The 20933-nt window shown below is 40.1% G+C and overlaps 1 protein-coding gene across 12 annotated transcripts in view; it reads left to right on the top strand.

The window, feature by feature from the left end:
* Positions 1–20933, top strand: part of FLRT2 (fibronectin leucine rich transmembrane protein 2) — a 96858-nt gene that overhangs the window by 8983 nt on the left and 66942 nt on the right. For 3 of the 12 annotated variants that reach the window (XM_082383703.1, XM_082383704.1, XM_082383706.1), the window contains one exon: positions 20385–20424. The exons of 4 other annotated variants lie outside the window; for them this stretch is intronic. The gene's annotated coding sequence lies outside the window, so the exon portion shown is untranslated. Of the gene's footprint in view, positions 1–13970; positions 14143–20384; positions 20425–20753; positions 20860–20933 lie in introns of those variants that run through there. 5 more of the 12 variants (XR_014242228.1, XM_082383705.1, XR_014242229.1 and 2 more) reach the window with 4 other exon arrangements.

Below are 20933 nucleotides of genomic sequence, written 5' to 3'. Positions count from 1 at the left end.
TTCTCTTTATTAGAGCTTTCAACACACAGATAAAAGAATCTTCCAGCTGAACCTTTTAAGAACCTGAGGGCTTTTGGATTTAAACCCATCGAAAAATATCAGGTCTCCAAGTTCATCGATACTATTAGGCCTCAGAACACTGAAAGCTCCTTCCACAGGGGGTGAAAGAACAGTGGCTTCTAAAATTGGTTCACGAATATATGGTCCATTGAAGTCAACAGAGGTCACAGGGCTGAATGGAAAACATTAGACTTATATCAGCCCCGAAATAGGCCCACGTGCTGGTGTCACTCTTAGCCCCAGCTGCCCGTGGGTGTCACTTTCATGAAAATCCAGTGTCAGAATAACCTCTATGGTAGTTTTCTCTCCCACTTGGCTCCAGAGCTTTGACTCGAATATTCTGAAGAAGGAAATCATGCAGGAACTTGTAATGTTCCTCATAGATATTAGATAAAGAAACACTGAGGGTTAAGGGAGTAGATTGGATAAACACTTGACATAGTGGTTCCAGAAAATTCTGTGTAGGCCCTGAGGGATGACATTGACTTTAAATCACATTCCTCTTGATCATTCACCCCCCCCTCCTCTGTTATGTTTTTCAGTTCTCACATACAGTATTTCATTTATTCCTCACAACTGCCTCTTCTGTGGGTTGGTCTGAGAAAGCCCCACTCGCCTGGCTTCTTATTGGGTAACAGGAGCCGGGAGGAAGTTGAAGGCTACCTAAGGCCGCACAGAGCCCTCCTTTAAACCATTCGACTTTGTACAAAATCATGAACATTACATTTAATTACATAGATGCTGAATTCTCTGATACAGTTTAGAAGTTTCCTTCTTTACGAACTCACCTAAAATGATCGGAGTTGGATTTCTTAAATTAAAACTGTAAAGAATCTTGCAATTGTGTAAATATTTTGATTTTAAAATAACACTTCACTGTCTCTCCCCCATTATCCTAGAGGCATGTTTGCTTGTTAGGGTGGGGGTAATTTTATGAGGTCGGCTTTGTGATTTGGGACTTCTACTGCGATGGGGAATGAGAAATAGGGAGGCTGTTTTGGAGGAAAGAGAAGATGTATTTATAGAAAGAAAACCTGCATTCTCATGTCAGCACACTCCTTTCTACACTGATGACCTTGGACAAATTACTTCATCTTCTGGAGACTTAATTTCCTCTCTACAGAGTTCAACAGCGTTGTTATGGGGTCAGATAAGATTAATGTGTGTGAAAATACCTTGATAATAATTCAGTGTTATATTCCCGTAAAGAGGCATTATTCAAATTGATAACATTTATCACTGCAGGACTGTCAGGTGCTAGGATAGTTCTAGGTTTTATGTAAATAGAAGGGTAACCAAGACAAAGTGCCCTGCCCTCCAGGAGCTTTTGTTTTTGTGAGTGTTCTGGATACCACCCAACCAGTAAAGTGTCTGGTGGTCCTCTACATCGCTCCCTCCTTTCATTTAATGGTGCATGATCTTCTTCCGTGGTGAGTGGGGCACAAGGGCCAAACTTTCCTTCCTTGACAGCTTGGCTTGACATTGGAAACTGAATTTATCACATGATGGATTCCACTGGGGATGTTTTGGGAAGGAACCGTCAACATTCCCTGAAGTAAGGTTGCTTCTTTTTGGATGGCTTTATACTTTAGCCATCCAAATGAACCTTTTGCGAAAACACAGCCATTACTAGAATATATGATGATTTTTCAGACTTTTGTTTTGCAGAATAAGGCAGGCCAGTGCAAAAGACTGTCAGTAGTTTGGAAGCCTCCTGAGCCCATTACCAATAATTGGCCTCATTTATTAAGAAACAACACAGACTCCAAAGCTTGGCCTTATTTTGACTTGTGAGTGTCACAAAGCCCTTGTGGGACAGTTCTTCACAACTTATTTCTTCATATTTTGTTCAGTTGTATTTTTATAATTGTCAAACCGGAGACACTTTTAATTTTAAATGTTCCAAGAGTTGAGCATGCTTATATTACTTCCCTGATTTGTATACATGTAGGCCTCTGTAAAGGTTAAGGTTTAATTGTTTTAAAGTTACTTAATTGAAGCCTGAAGAAAACACACATATGCTAAGTGTGTATTTATAAAACGTATGATTAGGTCATGATTCCTGATCAGAAGAGAATATTCCTATCAGTGATTTGAATGTGTGACAGTCTGGATCTAACAGTGTTCTTTTTAGTTCTGGATTTTCTATTTGCCAGAGTTCTGATGCTTGCTTTTTTCTTTTTTAAGTTGATCAGCATTTTAGTAGTACCTTGTAAAGGACCTGGCCACAGAACTATATTTTTACATGACAAATTATTTTCATAGTTTAAAAAAATTAGTCTGAATACCTTTTGTTCTGGCAGTGCCAAATGATATAATATTTGAAGAAAAAATGTTTGCTGCTACTCTGAAGAGTTCTGCTAACAACATGAGAAGAACCTGTGGGTACATATGGGGAAGGTAGTATATGTTTGTGTGCGTCTTTGAAATGCACAGACAAATCTAAGGCTTAGATACTGTGGGATGGGAGCACTACTTTACCCTTATGCTAGGTGGTGCTAATTTAGCCCAGATGCCCCTAATATAATAGAGCAATGAGATAACCCAACTTATTTTTGGTTGGAGATTTTCACTTCCAAATAGGTCCTAGGGAAACTCTAAATAGATAAACACACACGTTGTAACGAGGGACTATACTTTTGTGTGAATGGCGTGGTACTTATGAGGAGATATTATTCTTGTAGAGGCAGAAGGTATACATCCGACGATGAAGAAAGCTTTTTCATACATTCAGGAGATGATTTTTGCCACTTACCATGTACCAGGCATGGAGTAAGACTGGAGAGGCAAACATTGGTAATGCAGGATCCCTCCACGGAGGCAACCCAGGCTGGTGAGGAGAGAGGAAGACATAAAACCTATCTGCATGGCAGTTTCATCCATGATTGAAGACAGTGCCAGGAGCACAGAGTATTCATGAAAAGAGCTTTACATTTGGAGAGAGTCTCGGGTTCTAATGCTGCCTCTGTCCCTTGTTAATTATGTAAACTTGGGCACACCTTAAAAATATCTTTGAGTCTTTGTCTCCTCAAGTGGAAAAATGGAAGGAAATTCTTTCTAGTCGCAGAGCTGTTCTTCTGAGGATTGAGATAATTATGTAAAATGTCTGCCTGTCTGGCACACAGTAGAGGCTTAATAAATGCTGACTGCAGATCCTTCTCTCTCTGAAATGATAATGATTCCATTATGTTACTCTCCCCCTCTACACATACCTCTGCATTTCCCTGGAATCCCGAAGAAGGCTTTTGACCCTTTGAACCTGTTCATTAACAGGATACAGCTTCTGCAGAAGACAATTTCGTTTTTTATGCATGTAACAGAGCATGAGGGGACAGCAAAGGAAAGCGCTCTCCACATAGTGGCAGAATGGGCTCATGGCTAGTGGGATACAGTGTGGGCTGATGGTGTGAGAGGGCACAGAGGGAAGGGACGGAGGGCAGAAAAGAGGCCTCAGTTTGGGGAATCAGAAGGTGGTGTCAGCTGGGTCCTGCCTGACTTGCAATGTTTTTGGTCATTGAAAGCATAGCCTTTGGCACCCCGCCCCCCCATTCACCTCCATGCCCCCTTCCAGGGTGACAGTACCTGCAGCTTGCAACAAGCCCCATGTCTAGACTGTGACCCTGGACACAGTGAGCCGAGGTTATGATGCCTCTGCCAGTCTACGGAGATTTTTTTATCAGAATGCATTTTAAACACTTGCTTCACACGATCCATCTCGCACATGACTCTTGGCAGAGTCAAGAAGATATTTTATTGTAGAAGATTAACATGTAAATCATTGCTCTGTTTATATAATGCTTATTCTGTGCTTACAGAATGATTATACCTTGCTTGTGTAATGGTAGCTGCTCGAATCAGAACGATGCTCTTGGGTTATCATTTCCGTGTGGAAGGATTTCTTTCAGAAAGCCATTTTCAATTAATTTAAGTAAAGGAGCTTCTTACTGCTTCTGTGTGAGACACTCCTGAACAGCACTCAAAGGCACTGCTCAAATACACAATGCTGGGGTTATTTTTCAGTTATCATTATGATTACATGTATACATAGTATAATTTTTGCATTCTACTGAGCAGTTGAGACTTGGTTCTTTTTTTTTTTTCTTTAGCACTATGAATCTGTAAATTGATGTAGGAAGGTTATATTTAAGAAGATGTTAGGAACCCCCAGCTTCCAAGTTTGGAAACACAGAAGGTTTTCCTGTTAAAATCACATCATATATATGCAACACATATACATATAATCAATCACATTGGAGAAGAGAAGCAGGCACTAGAGTGTATTCTGCAAGCTCTTCACTTCTTAGTAAGTAGCTTTAGAACCAACATTCCACCCCACATAAAACAATAAGACCTTGTTTTGCTTCTTTAGAACATGTAAGAGAGATTAAAATTCTTTGGGAAATGGTTTAAAATATTTTTTTTTTTTTTACCCAAATAGGTAAGGAACCAGTCAAATAGTGCTGACAGCAATGGAATTTAAAGCTCAATTCTCATAATCTCTGAGTCCCAAAGGAATGCAAGGCAGACATCCATTCAAGTCACAAGCTTGTAACTGGGGATTTGACAAAGGTTGATTTTTTACCATGTGCCAGGCACCACGCTAAGTTTTGTTCTGAGCATTTGGGATACTCTTTCAAAGAAGACCTCATCCCTCCTCCCCAGGAAATCTAATGGATTGACCTAGAGTTGCCCTTTTCCAAACTAGACTCATCCATCTGAATGAACTGAAGGAGCTGGTTAAAAATCCATGTTTCTGGGCCTGAGGCCTGGAGATCCTGATATTTTAAGTCTGTGATGAAGCCTGGGAATGTGGATGTTCAAAAGTTCCTGAGACTGGAGGTCACTCACTGATAATTTTTAGAATTTTTTCCGACCCAGAGACTCAGTGGTTTTATAGTTGTCTGGTTTAGAGTAACTTGTGAATTTCTGAAAGTATTTTTCCCATATATTTTGCCACATAGGAACTATTGCTCCATTTAACCCAACTCTTCTAGGGGAACCTTCTGAGGGACCAGATGTCAGGGCTGATTTCACTCTTGGTAGCCACTGTCTCCTGTGTGGTTTCTCCACCATCTGTCTGTACCATTCTTGGCGACCCCGGAGTTAATCCCCTAAGAAAGCAAATCACATTACAATACTAGTCCTATGATTTGGATTTCCTGTCCCCCTGGATAAAGCCCATCCAAACTTGTTTTCATGACACGTGAGATCCGTGACAATCTGGGTCCCAAGCATCACTCAGACCTCATTCTCCAGCACCCATCCTCAGCACCCATGCTCCGAAGATGGCAAGACCTCTTGATAGTTAGCCTTCCCCATGCTGTTCACCCTTTACATAGAATATTACCTGCTCACTCTCCATTTGGCAAACTCTTTTCCTTTAAGACACACAAGAATGACACATTCCCTCCCAGTCAAAATTAGTCATTACTTTCTCTGGGCTTCTAGAACATTTTGTTTGTCACCTTATTAGTTCCCTGTTGGTGTTGTATTGTAACGTGTCTGTTCACGTGTCTGTCTCTCCCAGTAGACCCAAAAACCTTGGCTCATTCATCCCATCTCCCTGGTACTAACAATAGTGCTCAATGCCCCAGGTTCTGCATACATGTAATTGAATGAATAAGTACATAAGTGTGCTGGACAATTCTGGAAAACAAGAAGATTCATAATCTAGTGATAGGGGCTGCTTCCTCAGAAGTGCTTTCCATGCCTATGGATTGGTGGCTCAATGGGGAAAAAATAACAACCACCACCATTCTGCCTTACTGTAAGAAGGTTTGTCAGGAAAAAGCCTTTTAGTTAACCCAACCCTGATCAACATCAAGCTCTCCAAACCTCACATGAGGCAGTTTCAAATGCCACACTCAAAGGTCTGTTTAAAGAAGGAATAATTTTGCTTGATGAAGTATCTCTCTTGGCACCGAGTAAAACCATCAGTTAAGTAGATGTTCACGCAGATGTGGTTTCCATAAAATAAGAAATTTAACTTACAGTGTTAACTTTGTGTCTCTTTCCTGGCAGAATTAAAGAGAGCAAACCAAAGAACTTGTGACAGTGCTGTGCGTTTGCCCTCTTTTTCATGTTGTTGCTCTTCGTTTTTGTTTTGTTTATTTTATCTTAGGCACATTATTTCCTGATGGCGATATCTGAGGAATGAGGGCCCTCCAGAGAGGAGAAAAGAAGACTAGGAATCATAGATCGTTAGTCACTCTGTCTCCACAAAGCAGGATCCACCCTAGTCCTCATGATTTGCACATTGAATGCAGCAAAGTACATGCGAAGGTTGCAACAGATTCTAAACTTGCATGGTTTAATGTGATCACGGTAGTGACAGAAGTTGGACTTCAAGTCCTTGTTGGCCAAGAGACAGTTCGAACACCTTGCTGCATTTATGGTAGACTATCGATTGACGGACAGAGAGGACTTGCTTGCAGGTGGGGGTGGTGTACGCACATATAAACACACTCTGGTCCCTCTTCCCCCTTTTTTAGCAAAATTTTCAGTGGCTAAAAGAGTAGAAGATAGTGGAGCACATTTTGATATGCCCACACCTTAACCCTTGGTCCCTTCTGGGCTGTCTATATACTGGCAACACTTTCCATGCCAATAGGCGACCCATGGATGACCTGAGATGACTTTTTTTAAAAAAATTAATTAATTAATTAATTAATTTTTTTTGGCTGTGTTGGGTCTTCGTTTCTGTGCAAGGGTTTTCCCTAGTTGCGGCAGGCGGGGGCCACTCTTTATCACTGTGCGCGGGCCTCTCACTATTGCGGCCTCTCTTGTTGGGAGCACAGGCTCCAGACACGCAGGCTCAGTAGTTGTGGCTCATGGGCCTAGTTGCTCCGCGACATGTGGGATCCTCCCAGACCAGGGCTCGAACCTGTGTCCCCTGCATTGGCAGGCAGATTCTCAACCACTGCGCCACCAGGGAAGCCCCTGAGATGACTTTTGATAAAGCACTCTGCTTGAGATCTAGGGGCTAAGCACAACCCCCCCCCCCCCAAGGATCTTACAGGGTTAATTTATGGGGCTGTTTAGAAACAATACGCTTTCCTGATTCTTGAATCATGCTGGGTATCAGTAAGGCCACACTCTCATCTAGGGAGATTAATAATAATAATAATAGTAGTAGTAATAATAATTAACAGGGGTAATTTTATTGATTATACAATTAATTTAGGATGCTGCTTATGCAGTTCATGTATATTATCATGTTTAAATATTCACAAAAACCCTGTATAAGATGTTCTGTTTAGAAATACTGCTAATAACCCCAGTTTACACACAGGGCAACTGAAGTAGAGCGAATTGCGTCAGATTGCTTATCTTATTTTGTAACTGCAGTTAATTAGTTTTATAGGATAGGTGAGCACTAGGTAATTTCCAAAATCCACTCTGAATTTATTTTTCCAGGCCTTAAAATCAAATTCCGGGATGATTGCTCACTGTGCCCTAGGCAACATGTGGTCCAGCTTTCCATATTTGACTTTTTAATAGGTAACTATCTAAGAAGTCATTATTTGCTCTTTGCCATTTTTGAGTGAAAGCAGTTCTTGGGTCTGTCCGTGCATTTCTATAAAATGGGAAGAGAGAAGAGTCATTAATTAGAAAATAAAGTGTGACAACTTCTAGCATGTTTTCAGTACTAATGAAAGTCTGTGGTAAGTACCTAGTGATTAAGGAGTCAGTTATCGGAGAGCAGGCTCTCCATTTCTTGTCTTTACCCTTTTACCAGCACTACTAATAAATAGTTAGATGGACTGATTTGAGATGCACCTCTTTTTCCCTGTGGAGGTGATAATGGACAATGGACTGGCCACAGGGCAGATAATAACATAGAGAGAGAGGTTTCTGAGATAGCCTGGAAATGACTGACAATTGACTGTGCTATAAATAGATCAGATTCTCTCCTTTTCTAAATCTATGTGATTGCTCAGGTGGTAGACCCTGTTGGGTGAAAAAATGACCCAGAGATGGTCTGGGAAAGGCTGTTGCATGTTGATAATTTGAACATAAGCCCAGCGCTTACAAGTCGTCACCCAGTTGAATTTGATTTTTGACCATCCCTCTTTTTTCACCCTTTCTGCTGATGTCCTCATCTCTGCATGTATTCTCGTTGCATTTTATGAATTTGCAATTATTTGTCCTTCCTAGTTCTGTATAAATATTCTTAATTCTGTCTAAATTAAGTGATCCATTGCTTAATTCTTTCATTTCCCTGTAGGCAGCTAGACCATGGCTGCTGTTGTTTCTATGTTCTTTTGTCACCACATGCCCATCATCTGTCATGAGACTTCTGTGGATGGGGTGGCATAAGATGATTTCTGATTTGGGTCAGTTTGGATGGGCTCGTGGATGGGGTGATTTATGAAAGCACGCTCTGCCCAGGTGTGGCAGCAGTTTGATAAGCGGCTCCCCAGCTCCAGGGCCACATGCAAACACCAGCTCTGTTTGGCCCTCCGGTGAATTCTGTGTTATTTCTGTCTGTGGCAGAAATTTTACCTAATGCTTTGTGTCCACTATCTGTGAGCTCACTTAAGGTGAAGGCCTTGCCCAACAAATGTTTGAGGAGCTAAATTGAACCAAAGCATTTGCTCTCTGCAGTTTGCAGCTGAGAAGTGATCAGGCCACGTGGAAGAAGCTGAAACATACCAGTGTCAGTCTTGCTGGAAACGGCTGCCTGGTCTCTTTGGACCATGCGCAGACCTATAAAGGATCAGCCTGCGACCCAGGGTCACTCTTCCCTCTCCACTCGGAGTGGTGAACTCACTTGGATTTTGTTGGAATTCAATGTCGGTATGTCATTTTAAACAAAGTCTCACTCTGTTTAATTCATATGTCTTTATTAAACAAGATCCGCTGTCTAGAACCACTGCTTTGAGTCATCTTTGATTACTCCCTTTCACTCACTTTCAACTGTTCTGTCACTAGTTTTATGCATCTTTCAAAAATTCTGTCCTTCTTGCCCTTTCAGTTAAACCCAGGTATGTCTTTCCTCCCCTGACTTGCACACCACAGCTGCTCTTCCTCATTTTCAGGCAGATGCTACCCCTTTCCATTATTCACAGGGCCAAGCCTAAACTTTTAAGCTTGACACTCAAGGCCATTCTTTCCTTCCATGGCTTTCCTTTATCTTCCCAAAGAAAGTTAATCTTCTCCTCTGAACTAAATGTAGGGTGAGCCCTCACTTTTATCTTTATAATAGTCTCGTTGTGGTGTAAAATTTTACCTGGCGCTTTGTGTCCACTATCTGTGAGCTCCTTTAGGGAGAAGGCCATGCCCAGTAAATGTTTGAGGAGCTCCACTGAACTCAGGTATCTGACTCCAACCTACCTCTGAAACTTACAGCACAAGTCTCTATCTCCATCAACATATACTACTTCCCATCATTTTCAATACTGAGCAAATTAATATTAACAAAAGTTTGCAGAAATAACTCATGAATTTGAATTTCAAAGTTATCTAATAGAAGCTTCCCTTGTGCCCTCTGTGGAACACTTTGTCAAAGCAGTGCACTCTTGCTTTGAAAACAGGAAGGTAGAACATTCCAACAGCACCATGAACCCTCTGTTTATATTTGTAAAATCTGTAGTCTTTCCAGACCTCTAAGCAAGAGCAAATAGAAATAATCAGAGGCATTAGACTTGATTATGTTGAGCTGGATTCTTATAACTGAGGCTGGATAGCCAAAATTAGTGGTGTGCTGGTTTATACTGAAAGAGATGCTTGCAATATTGCAGAACCACAGACTGCAGCTTGCTGGAATCTTTGAAGACATCTGGATGTTTTGGAAAATGCAACAATCACATGCTTTTTATTATCTCCGTAATTGTATTATTTCAAAAAGGGAGCTGCGTAACGACAGAGGGTGGGTGTAGTAGGAAGGCCATGGAGTTTGCATTCACATGGATGGCTTTGAATCTGGTTCTGCCGCAACCTGCTAGGGTAACTTGAGCATGTTTCTTCGTCTTGGGTCTACTTCCTCCATTTTTAAATGGAGGAAAAATAATATGCATCTCACAGGATCACTGTGACAAATAGATTAGGTGATGCCTGACACACATAAAGTACTAGTAAGCCTTGGCTCTCCTTCCTTTTGCACTCCAACTTGGAATAATATGAGTGCTGTGGTTTATAAATGGCTATTTTTTTCCTGCATAGATAAGGCAGTTCTGTAATACTGTGTCACTGTTTCCCTAAAGGATCTCTCTGTGGGGCAACACTGCCTCTTGCCCAATTTCTCCATAACAGTATTTATGTCTGGGGTCCAGAAGAGGAAACGGTATCTTAGAAATAGTTATCACTCTGTCTCAATTAGGACACTCACTGTTGAAGAACTCTTAAAAACACTTTGCTTCTGGGAAAAAAGGAAATCTCTCCAGCAGTCTTATCGCCTCAAAAACAGTGGGTATCATGGATTATTAGAAAAGAATTACTCAAAGAGAGTGCTCTTAAAAACAACTGCCCGCCGAGGAGTCTGGCTTATCAACAGGCAAAAAAGATTTTTTCTACTAAATTTTAGCTTGTCACTATAAACATGAAAATGGCAACGCTCGTAATATATTCTGTGGGGACGATGCAGGGAGTGTTTCCACTAGGTGAAATTCTCAAGGAAGAGCTTCTAAGAATGAACATTAACTCTTCAAGAACCCCAGGGAATGACTATTAGGAAACAGGTAAACAACAAAATGAAAGCTATTACAAAGAGGGAAGCAAAACAGGCAAATCAAGTAAATAATTTTATTGTGGACCACGTTGTGGAAAATATGATGGGATGTGAGGCACATTTCATTTAACATGAATGACCAATGTGATTATAATTGGCTAATGCATATGTTTTCTTTTTCAGCGTAATATTAGTGTCATCCAGAGCTATGAAGGTGTTTTTCATATCAAAACCCCACAGCCATGAGAAATTATATTCGTAGACTTATTTTCTGGTAAAAAGTCAATGTTGTTTCAGCTTCACTTAGATTTCAGTTTAAAGGCTTGTCTGCAGTCTGAAAATACATGTTAGCAGATACAGAAGGATCTATACAACATGACTTTTTTTTTTTACCCTTAAAAACCAGTATCAGAGCTTATGCTTGATTGTATTTTTCTTTGTGTGGAAATCTTGATCTTCTTGTATAAAATACTTTGGAAGTTTGGAAGGGATCTCATGCGAGAATTGTAGCATTTCCTTCATTAGCGATTTTTCAGATAACATGAATAATTATCCTGATGGTTTAGCTTAAATTTGGTCTCCGATGGCAGGCGTGCAAACAAGCTGGCTTGTCACTGCCCACTCTCGTTTCATGATTCTTTATTTCTAGATCATTAATGGGATTTCTATGAAAATATATAGCAAATAGATTCCTGAAGAAATGAGTATTCAGTTGATTATTTGTCCTTAAGTGACAGAGAGACTTGTAAATAATGGAATGTCGAGAGAAATCTCTAACTTCATTTAATGGTAGCTTGGCTGTGATTGTGACTCCACCTTTTTACCAGAACTCCTAACAAGAAGATGAAAGGATTGCAACTTCAAGTCCCATATTTCTTTTGCTCTTCAAGATTTAGAGCACGTTGCTGATGGAGGAGTGCTAGTTGGTATCTGTGAAATGTGCTGAACAGGACCATTAGGCCATAATTGAAGTGATATAAGGAACGAGATTGTTTGGAAAAATTAGGAAATGGAGGTAGACTGGAAGCTTAAGAGGAGCGCGGACATGCCGCTGGTAGAGATAACCTTCTAGAATCTCCTTTTCTGCCTACAGTAGCTCTTAGCCTTCTCCAATGGAGAGTAATTGAGAATTCATTAAAAAATGCAGTGTTTGCTTTTTTTTCATATCACTCTACGATTTAACTCTCTAGAGCCCAAGTGACAGCGGTAGGTGCTCCCGTGTCGCCTCTGCTTGTCCTGTTCAACGGGAGAGGTTGGGAGGGGTAGTACCTTGTGGTCATCGGCACATCCAAACATGACTCCAGGTAGAGGGAATGTCAAGGACAGCACGATTGCTCAGTGTTAGAATTAGGTGGGCCTGAGTTTGCATACCAGCTCTATTACTACCTAACTGTGACACTTTGGGCAAATTATAAATTTTATCTCAACCTCTTGTATAAAATGAAGACATTAATATTTTATAAAGTTCTTATAAAGATTAAGTGAAATAAGCTATGCAAAATATTATGCCTAGTAGGATCTTAGCATATTGTTAGTTTTCGGTGTGTTTGGCTAATTACCACTGTATCTTAAGTTCTTGAATGAATGGATGGATGAGTGCATGCATGGATGGATTTAGATGTATGTTCTGCCTTGAAATCCCTAAAGGATTCATTTTATTTAGGATTGCAGTGGACCCTAATGGAATAACTAGAGATTTAATTTAATTATTGCCAGAGAGAAAGCATGGCATGAAATGGAAACATGAAGATGGGAACTGTTTTTCGTAATCCTTTCCATTTTTGTAATTCCTATTTCTTTTATTTCTTAAAGCTTTCAGTTTGGTTATATCATTTTACTTTCCTATCTCCTGTAGTAGGTGGGGTGTGTACAATTATCACTATCTCAAAGATTCCCAGAGAGGAAGATGAAATGGGGAAGGTCATGTCCATTTCTGTTTCGTGTAGCTATTTACCAAATAGTCATCTTATCAACAATTGGTGCCATGAGCTGGACTGGACAAGCAGTGTGCGATCGTCAAAAGATCAATAGGCTAGTGGGCAGATGTTCTGAATTCTAGTTTTTGTGCTGTCTCTAAAAAAAAAATATTTGATTTCTGTCAAATTTCTCAACTGTCTTGAGCCTCAGTTTCTTCATTTGTTTAAGACTGGACAGTTCCAGTAATGCTTTAATTCTCAGAATCTAGGGAGCCAGCATTAGTGGTTAGAAGCTAAGCTCTGGATCTTGTCTGCTTGGGCTTGTAGCTGCCTTCACTACTTCACAGCTCTGGCACCCTGGCAAGGTACTTAATCTCTATAAGCCTCACCTTTCTCATCTGTGCAGTGGGGACAGCAAAATTAAAACCTCCTTTAAAAAGTTGCCATGAGGATAAACAACAAGGTCCTACTGTATAGCACAGGGAACAATATTCAATATCCCATGATAAACCATAATGGAAAAGAATATGAAAAAGAATGTATGTATAACTGAATCACTTAGCTGCACAGCGGAAATTAACAGAACATTGTAAATCAACTATATTTCAATAAAATAAATTTTAAAAAAAGAAAAAAAAAAACAAAACCCCAAAACCAAAAATAAACCAAAGAAAAATCATGTTAATAAAAAAATGAAAATAAATATATAAGTAATCAAAATAAATGTGAGTAGATTTAATTCACACATTAGTTAGAGATTCTTAGATTTGATAAAGGAAATAAATGGGTATTATGCTATTTATGAGACATCTCACCCTATTAAAAAACTATACCTGAAGTTCGAAAATAAAAGAATGGAAGATTATACCACACAAAGAGAAATTAAACAAAGCAAACAAATAAACAACAAAAACTCCACCATCAACAACAACAGTAAAACAGAAAGATGCCAAAGAAAAAGAAATTGATATAGCAGTAGCAACATCCAATAACTAGAAAACAAACTAAACACTTAAGAATTATAGAAAGGAAAATATAAATCATGTATAATGCCAAATACTGGTAATGACCATCACTATTATTATTTCCATATGTTTTTCCATATTTGGAATTCTATTAAATACGTTTTTATTTTTAAAAAAACAAGTTGCCATGAGGATTAAATGCATGCCGAGCATTTAGCATAGTATCCGGTGCAGTTATGTGCTCAATAAATATTAACAAGTCTTCCAACATGGCTTATTCAAAAAAAGGTAAGGCAAGCATCACTGATGTTTTGGAAAAGCAATAGACATTAATGTGTCCCTGTATTACTGACCCAACAGCCCAAGTCATGCCCTTCGAAGCTACCAAGGGCAGATGATCACAGAAGAACATCCCACAGGCCTCTTCAGTGAGAGGTGTGGTCCCTCTCGTTCCCTCTAGGAGCTCAGCCAGTGTTTCATGAAGATACTGTTGATGATTCTGCCACAGCATGGAATTTCCTGGTGTAGACAGGTAAGACACAGAGACCTTTCGGTTTTTGGAGCAATTTAGAAGGCTGATCATGAAACCTTTGATGTGAAGGAATGATTCCAGAAATCCTTCCAAGAGACCTGCACTGCTGTAACTAATGAGTCTTGTTGCTCATGTATCTGATGCTTCTGCCACTGCATTATTTCTCTGAAAATTTTACCAGCCTAACCTCTAGGCCTAGTTTTAGAAGAGTGTGGAGGAATGGCATTTCTGGATGCAGTGCTCAGGCTAGAACTCTCACATTAAATTTTAACTAGCGGATTTTTTTTAAATGAAATACTTTCAGACACAATAGATGGTGAATAAGGCAGGGGACACTGAGAGAACAGCCACCTTCCACCTGTTAGCTCTTTTCTTTTGATTCAAGTAAGATTTTACAGGTATCTGCATTGGTCTTTGTCATGAAATGCACACCTGTTCTCCTTTGCAGCATTGAGACAAAGCAAAAGGATGCAGTGGATATTGCAGTGATAAAGGTTTATTGGCCACAAAACATAAAATCAGGATGAGATGTGATGATACAATCTTCTTAAGGATGCAAACAGGGTATTTTGTAGTGGCCGACTTTCAAACACTTGCCCCCAATCATCCACTTGCTTTCTCTTCCTCTCCCTCAGTGGGCTCTGCCACTGGGACCATCTAAGGGTCCTTTCACCTTGTTGAAACCCTTGGGATGATGGCTGTCTGAATTACACTTTTATCCTCAGATTCCAGCACAGATCAGGGATATAGTAGGGTTTCAACGAATATTTGTGGCGGAAAGGAGTGAGAGAAGGGAGGGGGAAGGAAGGAAAGATTGAGGGAGAAGGTAAAAAGAAAGATGATTTCAGGACTTCCCTGGTGGTCCAGTGGTTAAGAATCCACCTTCCGATACAGGGGATGCAGGTTTGATCCCTGGTCGGGGAAGTAAGGTCCCACATGCCACGGGGCAACTAAGCCCGCACGCCACGACTACTGAGCCCCTGCACTGTAGAGCCTGCATGCCACAACTAGAGAGAAGCCCACGTGCTGCAACGAAGAACCTGTACATCGTAACAAAAGATCCCGCGTGCCTCAACGAAGATCCCGCATGCTGCAACCAAGACCCGACACATCCTAATTAATTAATTAATTAATTAATTAATTAATTTTAAAAAAAGAAAGATGATCTCATGTTACCTCCGTAGATGAGTATAAGTTTTGGTGGTGGTTCTGCATTGTAATTTTGGAAAAGGATAGAGCCTTTTTGTCCTACTGAAGACACGGCATAACAGAGGACCTTTGGAGTGCATTAAAACACAGCTCTGCCTATGTGCTTGACACAGTTATCCAAAAAACAGCATAGATTCAGTTTTATATTCATCAGCTTATAAGGTAGGGCAGATATTTTCAAATGTGATTTTGAGGGTTTCAATTGAAAGGAAAATCTCATCAGTAACAGAAAGCCAAGCCTCCCTTCTTGTTTTCATTCTCATGTAGAAGAAAGGGGGAAACATTTTATTTTTTTCTTTTTCAAAGAGATGAACTTATTAGAGGGCTTCATTACCCTCTGCAAGACACCACCTATTTTTAGGTAAAAAAAGATTCATGATTGAGCCAGCGATCAACAAGTACTTATTGAAGTCCCAAATACCAGAAAGTTCTAAGTGCTAGTTTAGTGTTCTTCCTGCAGGATTTAATAAACTATCATCTTGCAAAAAAGACATTGTAGAAGATAAACATTTGTCAGCGATCACAGGGTACAGACGCCTTTCCTGCAGAGTGGAAGTATTATGTGCTTCATTTCCTGATATATTAGTGTACCTAAGAAATACAGTCCAGGATGTACTACATTTTCATTTTTTTTTCAAAGCTTGCCAGTGGCATACAGATGACTCTGAGGTTTTATCAGACCACGTCTGTGTGGTTTGAATATCTATTTTGAATCCTCCAACCCTTTTCCTTAACTGAAGCCTGACATTCTAGTTAGAGCTGACAATGAATTCAACTCACCTAATTGGGCTGAGACTCTTTCCCTCTTAAAATTGTGATATTTCTACTTGATCCATTATTTGTAAAATTTAGTTCATTAACTTTGACCAAACAATTAGGATTGTGAATATGAGTGTGGTGTTTAACTTATCTGAGGAATGGTTATGTTTGCCATTCCTTTCTGAATTTAAAAATAGAGAGATGCTGCTATGAATTTCTGTTGACTCGGTCCAGTTAAGAGAACGATTCTACATCACTACTGGATGCCTGCTAAGGTCTGATTCTGAGGTCCTTTTTCCCTGAAGGTGGTTTGCTGTCCTGCAGTCAGAGGCGGTGCTTGATACCCATGCCCTCAGCTTCCCATGCCCTCACCCACTGGGTATAGATCACACCTGCAGAACACACTCATGTGGATTAAAGACCTATAACATCATCTAATAATGCCTTTCTAATGGAGACAGGCATCATTCTGGTAATGCAATTGTGGTCCTTAGAGACCACTTGGTATGCTAGTTTACTCTGTGTAAAAGCTATCTTTACTGAAAGGGAAGGAGGGAAAATCTAAGAGTGACGAGATACTGAAGTCTTTTCACGTCACATTTCACAGTAGATTCAGATCTTGAGCTAAGGGGCCAAAGGAGGTTAGCAGCCCTAATAATCTTGCTGTACCTTCAGAAATGAACTAGTTAGTATGTCAGAATATGCCTAAATTCCTATGAGATGCTACAGGTCAGCAACATAACTATTTCTTCCCTATCTAAAATCTTAAAATGAATCTGGTAAGGAGAGAAGAAAATGGGAAGAACTCCAACTATTAAAAATTAGAAAAGTGATGACTAAAAACACTTTTAATAATTAGCAGGAGAAAGGGACTTCCCTGGTGGTGCAGTGGTTAAGAATCCACCTGCCAGTGCAGGGGACATGGTTCTAAGCCCTGGTCCGGGAAGATACCACATGCCGCAGAGCAACTAAGCCCATGCGCCACAACTACTGAGCCTGCGCTCTAGAGCCCGAGATCCACAACTACTGAGCCCACATGCCGCAACTACTGAAGCCCATGCACCTAGAGCCCGTGCTTCGCAACAAAGAGAAGCCAGTGCAATGAGAAGCCTGTACACCACAACGGAGAGTAGCCCCCGCTGGCCGCAACTAGAGAAAAGCCTGTGCTCAGCAATGAAGACCCAACACGGCCAAAAATAAATAAATAAATGAATAAATAAATTAATTAATTAAAAAATAATTAGCAGAAGAAATAAGCATAAAGATGTATGCATGTTTCTATTTTCTAGCAGTGAGATGTTAATACAATATAGATAGAAGGCGTATAATTAAGAAATTCACTACTAAGTTGATAAATTCAGTCTTGTGAATATAGAAGATTTGTACTTTCGTAAGACTGTCTGGAATATACAGTGATTCTCTTAAAATTAAAGCAGTAATAAGCAGTGCTGTCTGGACGTTCATAATTTTCTTAAAGTTTCATACCTAGAGACAACTATATGGATTTCATCTGCAGTGTTCTCCATTCTAAAAGAATGCCCACTGGGTGGTTGAAAATTAGGTGTATATGGGTGTGTGCAGGGCACACTAATTTTATTGGTAAGAGCTTAATTTCAGATATTTAACTTACCTTTTGACAAGCTCTAGCCTACATCCCAAATACCCTGCTTTCTTACCCTAAATTCACCTATAAGTAGTGCTCTATTAATTTTAAAAAGTTAGTGATAAAATTCTATTGCTAAAAATATTGTAGCTTTAAAAATGGAATCATAGACTGAGCTTGGTCTGAGGACCACACATGTCCCTTGGAGAAAATCCGTCTTCAACCCGGGAAGTTCCGTATGTTCTATGCTGCAGGGGTGCACCAAGGCTTAGGGGCAGTTGTAGGAAATGATTATGCTAGCGCTGGAGGCGGGCTCCGTAGGGCTCAGATCCCTCCTCGTCATTGTACTTGGTTACTTGTCTCTCTGGGCCTTAGTTTTCTCAACTAGAGCATGGAGATAATGTCTACTGCATAAAGGTGTTGGGAGGATTAAATGAATTAATACTGTGTGCTCGGAACAGTGCCTGGCATGTAGTACATGCATATTAAAGTAATAACTATGACTATTACTTATAAATAACGCCTTACTAGCACAATTTCTTTACCTTTTAAAATTGATCTAGTAAAAGACTTTGTGAACTCTTCCTGTTTTCTAAGTGATAAACCCCTTCAAAAAACACAGACCCTCTTACCTGATGGGAAGCTTAAATTCATAACTAATTTAGAGTGTTCTTTTTTAAAGCATTTTTATGAGGTAGCTCTGTTATTAGTTTGCTGATTCTTTGAGAGCAAGGTTCATATCATATTTATCTTGAAATACCTCCACAGCTCCAGAGTATTGAAAGAAGTGATGAATAAATTTGCTTAAATGGTTTCTTCCTTAAGTTTACCGCATTATAACTATGAGGTATTATTAGTAGGGTACCTGGATTTTCAAAAAGGAGATGGGCTAGTTAACATCCCTACACAAACCCAGAAAGTATAAAAATAAAAGCAAAACATAAAAGACATTTCTAGAACTAACTTGTGTATAGCACAAGCTCATATTAGAAGGAAAATGGTGATTATAGAAATAGTGAACCTGGAATCCTTCTTAGGAAATAAAGCACATGATGGAATTTTGTAGACAGTATCTCTTACTGTGTTCTAAGTACAGACCATAAGAATAATGAAGCCTCCGTGTAGTCTGTTTTGCTCTTGGAACGTGTATGTCCTCTGCATGTGTGTGTATGTTTTCAGTTGGGTTATGATTTTGTCATTGTGTAAGCAGAACAAGAGGCAAGGGGCTCTCCTTTACCCCCAGAGTTATATTCAGGTCTTTTAGGGAATTAGTGTGTTCACCCTGAAACATATATCCTTGCTTCAAAAATTAATTTAAAAAGTAAGTAAACAAGAACAAACAGAGAAAACAAACTGGGTGGGTGGAGGGAGGATATTGGAGTCATGGGAATGGGCAGGTGCTTAGCTGATTTAAAATGAGAAGTAAAGCAATGGCTGACGTTCCTGGGTAAATGTCGATATGCATTATTAAATGAAACCGTGGTAAAATATAGACTGTCAGAAGCATTTGTCTTCTAGAGACATGGGGAGAATTGAAATGCACTTTTGAAGGAGAAGTCTTTTTCAGTGCTTCTTCAATCATTTTCTGCTTGAAGCTTTAATTACAGTGCTCCTTGCTACCTAATGCTTTCAGTTTAAAATCACATCACAAAAGAACGGGGAAGATGCAGTTGCTCAGATGAACAGCAGCTGTGGCATCAGTGTCAAGGTGTTTATTCGCCGGGGAGTTCCCGCTACATGAATCCCTTCCAGATCAACATTTTGGTTTTCAAATGCTTTTGCATCATGCGTATTGGATAGTGTTTCTTTAGAGTGATCGCGAGATGCTGTTATTACCAGAGGAGTTAATAACCTTTAGGGAATAAGGTAATTTGAAGTAAAGGAACTAGTTATTCCCATCACTTTCTCTGGATCTGGTAATGTGGGTGGCTAGTGGCTTCCTAAGAGTTTAGTGTCCTCATCAAAGAAAACTGCGTTTAAAATATATTTATGAGGCCAGATAAATACACGTAAAAGCACATGTATACACATAGGTATGTACACGTGAATATGCATCTGCATATATAGACATATATAACTGTCGTAGTTACTCCTGCTGAAGAATCTGTTATTCAGCTCAGCTGACACATACTTTTTGAACACGTGCTCAGCCTAGCAGTACGGAGATGCGGGGACTCAGCCCCTGTCTCAAGCTGTTCATGGTCTGGTGGTAGATGGATAAGAGGGCAAGCTGGGGTGGGGGGTTGTATGCAGAGGTCTGGAGGCAGAGTAGAAGTGGGGCTCATTTCTACTCTGGGAGTCTGGGAAGGCTCCACAAGGAAGTAACCTTTTAGCTGATCCTTGCTGAAGGAACAAGAATTAGCTAAGCTAATAAGCAGTGTGAGGTCTACCAGGCAAAGGAAGTAATCACTTTGGGGCTAAACTTACAGCAAAATGAATATGAGTTCTTTTGTTTCTAAATAGTTCAGCTGTCCTTTGAAAGGCACTACCTAGAGGAAAGGGAGCCCGGGAGCTAAACCATAGTTGCATATGGTAAAGATGATATGTGCTATGTAATATATGTGTATACATACATATATGTGTAATGTATGTACATATGAGTACATGTAATATAGATGTTGTTGTTTATAAAGTCTTTTTACACTTTTTTTTTTTTCTTTTTACCTCTTAGCAGCTCAACGAATTAGAGGAATAGGATCACTGTTTTTCAGGTAAGGGAAGGGAGGCTTACAGAAGTGCTGTCACTTGCACAAGATCATGTGGCTCGGTTTCCCTCCAGGGAAGTTCTTGGGACTCACCACTCTTCCCCAGGTCTGTGCCGTCCATTGCCATCCACAGGTTAGATGTCAGGTTACAGGTTAGACCCCAGACCCTGGGCTTCCCCTGGCATCAGCAGCTTTTAGTGGCTTTCCTGTCTCCTTCACTCTCGCTTCATGTCGGATGGACGGGGCTTTTTATCTGTCTCAAGAAGCCCATAGGATTTGAGCAAAAATGTTGACTCTCTTGCATCTCTGCCAGAGTTACTCCCTTCTCCCCCCAGAAATTTCAACAAATCTCTTCATGCTGCTTCCTCATTTCCGTACTTCAAAGTGTTTCTGCCAGACAGACAGACCTTGTCTGTCCCAGCTCCGACTCTTCAGGGATGGGTAGGTTTATTTCTTTCTTTCTAAAGTTTTACTTGTCTACTGTATGTGGATCTGTACCCACCTGGGTGAAACAA

This window comes from Balaenoptera borealis, assembly GCF_965194805.1.
Source record: "Balaenoptera borealis genome assembly, chromosome: 3".
NCBI classification, from domain to species: Eukaryota; Metazoa; Chordata; class Mammalia; order Artiodactyla; family Balaenopteridae; genus Balaenoptera; species Balaenoptera borealis.
This window is presented reverse-complemented; position numbering and strand designations above follow the sequence as displayed.